The 8,434-nt window shown below is 44.5% G+C and overlaps 2 protein-coding genes across 2 annotated transcripts in view; one reads left to right on the top strand and one right to left on the bottom strand.

Annotated features, from left to right (window-relative positions):
- ANKRD34B (ankyrin repeat domain 34B) overlaps positions 1-7,685 on the bottom strand; it is a 12,767-nt gene extending 5,082 nt beyond the window's left edge. The window contains exon 1 of the mRNA XM_006039471.3: positions 7,565-7,685. The gene's annotated coding sequence lies outside the window, so the exon portion shown is untranslated. The remainder of the gene's footprint in view (positions 1-7,564) is intronic.
- The window catches only part of FAM151B (family with sequence similarity 151 member B), a 102,672-nt gene that overhangs the window by 69,774 nt on the left and 24,464 nt on the right, over positions 1-8,434 (top strand). The gene's annotated exons all lie outside the window — the stretch shown is intronic.

The following is an 8,434-nucleotide window of genomic DNA, read 5'->3' as shown; positions in this document are numbered from 1 at the left end:
GTAGGTCCATGAAGTGGTCTTGTTATTCGCTTAAAAGCTATAAATCCTTTAATCAAGTGGAACAATTGTATTATCCATAGGCAGGCATTGGCTGCAAAGCGACTTCATGAAGATTTAAACAGCATGGTAGGAACGGCCATGAAAACAGTAAACTTCCTAAAAGTGCGGGCTCTGAATTCATGTCTTTTACAATCGCTGTGCCATGACATGGGATCTGAACATACTACTGCACTTCTTCACACTGAAGTTCAGTGGTTGTCACGTGGAAAGTTGTTGAATCACCTGTTCAAGTTGAGATATGAAGTTACTGTCTCTCTCAGAGAGATGAAATCTGAATTCTTAATGCATTTTGAAGAGGAAGTATGGATTTGCAAATTAGCTTATCTTTGTGACATTTTTGATAAAATCAATTACTTGAACCTTCAGCTTCAGGGGTATAACACAAATATAATTACCTTGCATGAACAAGTAAGAGCTTTTAGAAAAAAGTTAAGGTTCTGGAAACATTGAGCTTTATGTGTAAATTTTGGTTCATTTCCACAGTTCTCAGAGTTCTGTGAAGAAAACGAAATCCCTCTGAATGAAAGTGTGAAAGAAAATATTAAAGAACACTTGGTAAATTTGGAGTCAAACTTTGAACATTATTTCCCTAATGTTGAAGAGCATGAAGATCCACAGAAACTGGATTTTGAATCCATTTAATGATGGTGTTATTGAACAAGCAGGAATTCCAGAAAGCATGAAGGAAAAACTTTTTGAGCTTTCCACAGACAGTACATTGCAGAGGATGCAAAGCATGGGATTGGGTGACATCCCTGCATTTTGGCAGAAAATTAAACTGGAATACCCACAGGTGAGGAACATGGCTGTCACAGAGCTGTTCCCATTTGCCTCAACATATTTGTGTGAGACCAGTTTCTCACCCTTGACTGAGCTAAAAAGTAAAATAAAAAAAGTTTGTGCCTGGAAAATGATCTGATAGTAGCAATAAGTAGTTTAAAACCAAGATTTGGAATGCTTATGTCATCCAACCAGGCCTAAGTTTCTCATTAAATCCAACATTTACAAGAACTAATTTTTATGTTATTTTGATAAAACTAGCAAAAAGTCCAGTCCAATCCCTGATTTGTAGAATAATTCTAGAGGGCAGAGTATCAGTTCTAGTCACAAACATACTTATGTTTAGAGTTTTATTAATATAAATGTTTGAGTTATATATTGTTTTTACTGTTCTATAATGTATGATACATGTGTTATTTTGTTTCAAAAACTGTTGTAAAATTCAATACAAAAGAATAAAACTTACATTCTGAATTATTGTATGCCTATTTATGTGTGTGTGCCTCCATGTCTGCCTGCATGTGTGTCTCAGCATGTCACTGCATGTGTCTGCCTCTGTCCTTGTGTCTTTTTATCTCTGAACTACAGATCCAGACACTCCCTTCACCCACTGCCAACACAGTACTCCTGCAGACTTACCCTTTTTTGGAAAAAGAGCAGCCACAATCTTCCCTCCTCCTAAGGGTCATTCCCACAATTAGGGTTGCTACCTGCCCCTTCTCTCTCCCCTTTCCCTCTCTCTCTTCACCTTCCCACCTTCCCTGTCTCACTCTCTCTCTCTCACCCTATATCCTTGTCTCTCTCTCACCTTCTTTCCCTGTCTCTCTCACCCCTTTCTCCTTTCAAAACTATGGCAAAAAATTTGGCACACCGCGCATTGCATGACACTGGGTTAAGCCCTCCTAGCTTTGGCCAACATCACATCTAGCCCAGGTACATTCTTGGGTTGTGCAACCCTGGTATAAAAGGTAGCAACCCTACCCACACCAGATCAGACATCTGTCATATCACAGCCTTATATACACAGCCCTTCTTTCAACATATGGCACACATTAGTCTGTAAATATAAAATCCCCTGGAAAATTGAGTGTTGGGGTACTTATTAATTTTTTCAGAAGCTAGGGAGTACTTCCTACTTAAAAGCTTGAGAAAAACTGATCTAGGCCATTCCCTTGAACAAGTGCAGGCAGGGTATGCTGTTCTCCAACGATCCCAGACAAATGCTTATCTGAACTCCTCTTGATGAAGAAGATGCAACAGCTTTTCTAGAGATATTTAAATCATATACATTAATCCAGATGCATGCTAAACTGTCTCCAGTCTCACTCATTGTTTTGTGACAAGAAGAGAGAGATTCAGCATTCTTTTTTGAAAAAGACATCCTACAATATTCTGTATGCCAAAAAAGCGAAAGCAAAGTGTTCACCTCAGAAAATATTCACTTCTATGGAGAGGGCCAACACAAAATCAGCTTATCTCTTATGTTCCACAAAAACCTCGTTTGAAGGAGTTAAATGGGATGTAGATAGTACAGGAAGCTTGTGATGGACCTCTGCAGAAGCATAAGTTTCCTTGTCAGTGATCACTGGTTAAGAACAGGGAGTGGGAGAGGAACATTCCACAGCACTGCTTTAGTTGACTTTCATTACTCAGTCTTACAGGTAAAAAATTTAAAACATAATTGTATTGAAATTACTTTAAGAAGCTATTCTACTGAACTGAAAGTATGTGTTACACAGTGTGATTCAGTATTTTTTGTACCTTCTCATTGATAGGTGAATCATTGTTTGGAAATGTGTAGTTTTGACAAATAATGCCCTCTAAAAAAACAGTGCAAGAGGAAAGGTTTTTAAGTCATGGAGTTCACTGTCTTTAAGAAAGGGGAAAAGGAGGATCCAGGGAGTTACAGACCAGTCAGTCTCACCCCAGTCTCTGGAAAAATCATGGAGCAGATCCTGAAGGAATCCATTTCTAAACACTTGGAGAAGAAGGTGATTAAGAACAGTCAGCATGGATTCACCAGGGGCAAGTCATGCCTGACCAACCTGATAGCCTTTTATGATGAGATGGCTGGCTCTGTGGATGCAGGGGGACTGGTGGATGTGGTATACTTTGACTTTAGCAAGGCTTTTGATACAATCTCCCCACAACATTCTTGCAGGCAAGCTAAGGAAGTATGGGCTGGATGAATGGACAGTAAGGTGGATAGAAAACTAGCTGGAGCATCAGGCTCAGAGAGTGGCAATGGCTCAGTGTCTAGTTGGCAGCTGGTATCAAGTGGAGTGTCCCAGGGATCAATCCTGGGGCCAGTTTTGTTCAATATTTTCATCAACGACTTGAAAGATGGCATAGAGTGCACCCTCAGCAAATTTGCAAATTACACCAAGCTGGGGGGAGCAGTAGATATGCCAGAGGGTAGGGCTACAATTTGGAGTGACTTAGACAAATTGAAGGACTGGGCCAAAAGAAATCTCATGAGGTTCAACAAGGACAAGTGCAAAGTCCTGCACTTAGGCTGGAACAATCCCATGCACCAGTATGGGCCGGGGGCTAACTGGCTGGGCAGCAACTCTGCAGAAAAGGACCTGGGGTTTACAATGGACAATAAGTTGAATATGAGCCAGCAATGTGCCCTCGTTGCCAAGAAGGCTAATACATCCTGGGCTGCATTGGTAGGGGTATTACCAGTAGGTCAAGGGAAGTGATTATTCCTCTCTATTCAGCCCTGATGAGGCCACGTCTGGAGTAGTGTTCAGTTTTGGGCCTCCCACTACAGAAAGGATGTGAACAAATTGGCGAGAGTTCAGTGGAGGGCAACAAAATGGTGAGGGGGCTGGGGCATATGAGTTATGAGGGCAGGCTGAGGCAACTGGGTTTATTTAGTTTAGAGAAGACTGAGGGGGGATTTAATAGTGGCCTTCAACTACCTGAAGCAGGGCTCAAAAGAGGATGAAGCTAGACTATTCTCAGTGGTGGCAGATGGCAAAAGAAGGAGCAACAGTCTCAAGTTGCAGCAAGGGAAGTTTAGGTTCGATATTAGGAAGAATTTTCTTACTAGGAGGGTAGTAAAGCACTGGAGTAGGTTACCCCGATGGGTGCTAAGGAGTAAGGGCACTCTTTAGCAGCCCCTGCAGGCTTTTTCCTACTCTCTGCTTGAGCAGAGTGTGGGGTGTGTGGTTAGGCCTTGGCCTCAGCCAGCTTGTTGAGGTGCAGGTTGGGAGGTGGGGTTTAAACCCCTTCCCTGGCCCACACTGGACCCCAGCTGGGGTCTGCCTGGTGGGGGTGAAGCAGCCCCTGCCATGCTTTATCCTGTTCCCCGCTTGAACAGAGTGTGTGTTGCGCCGGGGGGGGCAGTAAGGGGCATGGCTAGGCCAGCTCACTGAGGCAGAGTGTGGGAAGGGGGTTTAAATCCTCTCTCTGGCCTGCATGGGACCCCAGCCTGTTTACACCCCGCTTGCCCTCAGCAAGCTGCCCAGAGTCTAGCCACGCTCCCCAGCTCCCTGCTCAAATGGAGGCAAAGCCTAGGGGCTGTTTTGCCCCTACCAGGTAGACCTCAGCTGGGGTCCCATGCGGGCCAGGGAGGGAGTTTAAACTGCCCCCTTCTGTAAGCCAGCCAGGGCTGGGACCTAGTCACAAGCCCCCGCTCTGAGAAAAAGCCTGGCAAGGGCTGCTGCACCACCATGCAAGCAGACCCTGGCTGAGGTCCAGTGTCGGCCAGGGAGGGAGTTTAAACCCCTCCTCCTTCCGTAAGCCAGTTGAGGCCAGGGTCTAGCCAAGACCCCTGCTCTGAAGAAAACTCTGGCATGGGCTGCTGCTTCCCTGCACTCCACCAAGGCAGACCCTGGATGGGGTCCCATGTAGACCAGAAAGGGGGTTTAAACCCCCCTCCCACAGGCCTTAGTGAGCTGGTTGGGGCTGAGGACTAGCCACGCCTCTTCCCCAACTCTCTGCTCAAGTGGAGAGCAGGGAAAAGCTGCTGCTCGCACTTCCGCAGAGGGGTACAAATATGTACCCCCAGATTTGTGCGCAGGGTGGGTGCAACCCATGGGCTTGGGGCTCCCCACGCTACAGCCCTCCCCCCAGGGCTTCCATGGCCCAGCAGTTGGGACCCAGTGCGGCAGGCCCTAGTGGGGCGAGGAAGGTCAGTGCCGTCACCACAGGCCCTGTGCCATCGTGGCAAGGCACCCCCTGCCCACCAGGCAGCAGTTGGGGTGGCGGTGTGAGGTTGTATCCTTCGCTGCTGCTGGGCGGGCAGGGGGTGTCTTGCCGTGCCAGTGCAGGGCTTCCAGTGGTGGCACTGAGCTTCTCCGCCTGGCCCCACTCTGCCCTGCTGTGCTGGGTCTTGCCTACTGGGCCATGGAGGCCCCAAAAGGAGGCCAGCATAGCAGGGAGCCCCAAGCCCACAGTGGGCAGCCTACCTCTGCACCCCCCACGGGATCTGCTCCAGCTGTGCCACCCATGGGGGAGGGGGAGCCGGGCTCCACGCTCTGCTCTGGCTGCAGCAGCCGCCACCTCCCACATACAGCAGCTGGGGCTCAGGCGCTGCTGCAGGGGGCTGCAGACCCAGGTCCCTGGCCCCATAGCCTAGGCCCCTAGGGGCCCCCTCTGGCAGGGGGCTATGGGTGGGGAACGAGGGGCACCAGCAGGGCTAAGGGGCTATGAGTGGAGAGTGAGGGGCACTGGCATATCAGGGCTGCTCAGCACCATAAAGCAGTACGGGGGATAACTGCAGCTAGACCCACATCCTTGTGAGTGAAGGGGGTAGGGGGAGCTCTGATTTTCCATGATAAAAAAGTCCAGAATCACATGCCAAAATTTATAAGTATTTAGAATTTATTATAGTGACTGAGACACTGGTAGCCTTCCAAATTGCTTTAAAATTGTAAATATGGCAATAAAACATTTGTGTCCAACTGATACCTATATATGTTAGTGGTTGTTCATTTTAATCACTGAAAAATGCAGATTTGGGGGTTTTTAATCAGAGAATTTGTGATTTATCAAAGAACTAAGATCCCTGTATGATACATCATTATGGACTGATGTTAAACATGTTGGAATGATATTATAATAATAATAATAACAACCCCAAGTCTTGTTAATTGTTTCTTTATGAATGTTGCAGGCATGCCAGCAGATTATCAGGAATGATAAGATAATCAGTTGCAGACTGGTATCTAGACTGTGCCAGTACAATTTCTCAGCTCATTACTACATGACTGATATTGTCTATAACCCATCCCAGACTGATCCTTAGATTATCCACTGATATGTCTTTCAGTACAAATATTACATAATTTATGCTATTTCCATTTAGGGAAAACTTTTATGACAAAAATACATTTTATGTTCAGATGAACAAAATGATATGGAAAGCATTTTTGTGTCCAGTTAAAATAGCACCTTGAATTAAAGAAAACATTGTTTAAACTTGAAATCAGTGACCATATGATTCTAAAAAAAAAAAAAATAGATGGACACTTGGATAAATTTAACCACTCCTGAAACCAGACAGTTTATAGTAAATCTGTGACAATCATAGATCATGTTCTGACACAAGTTTTGCTGTCTATTACAGTCCAGAGATCTGACTAAAGTCTTTTAATTGTTGGGTTTTTTTCCACCATATGAATCTTGCTAACTTGTTTGAAAAGGACTACTAAATAATATATTGTAAATAGTACCTAACTGTTGGAAGAAATGCATGCAATTCTGTGTTTTGCTATATATCACAAAAGTGCAAATGAGCATGAGGCTAAAAAAAAATGAAGATAAGTGATATCCAGTGTAAAGACGTATTTAAAAAAGGTAGCTCACTTTTCCTAAACAAAGGAGTTGAAAGTGTCTCTTTTGCTCCTTCCTAGTTAAAGCTAGATTTTCTGAACTCTGTTTCCTTCCACCCCAAAGCAGGAATCTATTTTACAAATAGTCTGTCCTCTATTTTTAACTCAGAAAAATCAATTAGAGTGCAGAGGGCAGTCCTGGTATGTCATTCCACTTGCCTGTTTCTTCCCCTCTTGAAAACATAAAAGTAAAGAATATGGGAGAATAAAAATGGCCAGTCTGGATCAGTGCACATTCTTCATCCATCTTTTCCTTTCCTCAAATGAAGAGCAATACAGGTTAAGGGTGAGAAGCAGAGGGAAGAAAGAGGAAGGCGGAGAAAAGCAAAAACAAAAAATAAACTTTGCTTTTACTTCGAATTTGTTGGGGGAAGGAAGCATGCTGACCCTGTGCAAAAACAAACAGCACTTTTTAAAGACTGGAGTATGGTCATTTACCTTCATTCACTTTCTTACATGTGCCAAATATTAATCACATTATATATATTTTACAGTGCCACTACCTCCTAGAGTGTGTGGAATTTATTTAAATAGTTGAAATTTACCATTACATCTTTTTCAGATGACATTAACCATATTTCACATCTCCCCCAAAGATGTATTTTTTTTAATCATTAGCATACCTATTTGAAGAATTATGATTTTAATAATGAAATCTTTCTGTGATTGTTGTACCCACTTTGACACAATAGAATTGTCAGTATAGTATATAAAGGAAAATTTCAGAATATGATTTCTAGTTTCATACACAATCCTTCCAGAGCACTGAAAATAATCAAATATAAAGCATATTTTTGCTTCGTAATTTGCTGCTGGGCCAGCAGCCACAATAGTTCTGTTTCAGAAAATGATCAATAGTCACTGTGGTTTGAGATCCTTACCTATAGGCGTGTTGTCTGATAGAAATTCCTTTGGTTGTTCCAGCCTTGGTGACGTCAGAGGCTAAACCGTAGAAAGACAATCATTTTCTTTATGTTTCCGATAATTCTTGTAATCAATAAAGTTCTTTGCTGGCACAATTGAAGAAAACTTCAGAGAGAAAATCTGCACCAGGGAGGGGAAGGAAAATGCCAAGAATATGCTGGTGGAATCCCACGCTGGGGAATAGTACATGACAGGCACGGGCCAGAAGTGAGATTATACAGCAGGGGTAGGCAACTGCTGGCATGGGTGCCAGAGTGTGGCACGCAAAGACATTTTGCTTGTCACGCGTGCCTCAGGGTGGATGGTGGGAAGGAGGCAGGGGCTGTGCTGCCTCAACAGGGATCGGGCCACCCCTGGCTGGCCAACATCTTGCAACTGGATGCTGGGAGTGTTTTTGGCGTTGCCGACCCCTGTTCTACTGTGTGGGACCTCCCTTCTGGCCTCTGCCTGGAGCCGACTGTCCTGGCTTTACTCTTGCTCGCTCCCTCCCTCCTTTTTGCAGACCACCTACACCAAGCGGGGGAAAAAAGGAGCTTCTCTTTAGAAGTCCACAGATGATACAACGGGGAGGTATAAAGGATTAGAACGAGAAGCCTCTTTAAAGCCCTTTCACTGAAAAGGCTGGCCTCCATGCTGCAACGGCAGAGGCTGCAACTTGCTCTTGAGCTTCAAAGAGACTAACAAAATAATTTTCCAAGAAAAACATCCGACAAGCATGAATTCCAGCTTCCTTAATCCCAGTAACCTTTAGAGGCGGGCAGCGAGCTGAGCGAACAAAGCCAGGCAAAATCTCCCCACTTTGAAACCATTTTTTTTTTTTTTGGGGG

The sequence above is a fragment of the Alligator sinensis genome, unplaced genomic scaffold (genome assembly GCF_000455745.1).
Source record: "Alligator sinensis unplaced genomic scaffold, ASM45574v1 scaffold541_1, whole genome shotgun sequence".
NCBI classification, from domain to species: domain Eukaryota; kingdom Metazoa; phylum Chordata; order Crocodylia; family Alligatoridae; genus Alligator; species Alligator sinensis.
The sequence above is the reverse complement of the archived record's forward strand: the minus strand, read 5'-3'. Positions and strand labels throughout refer to the sequence as shown.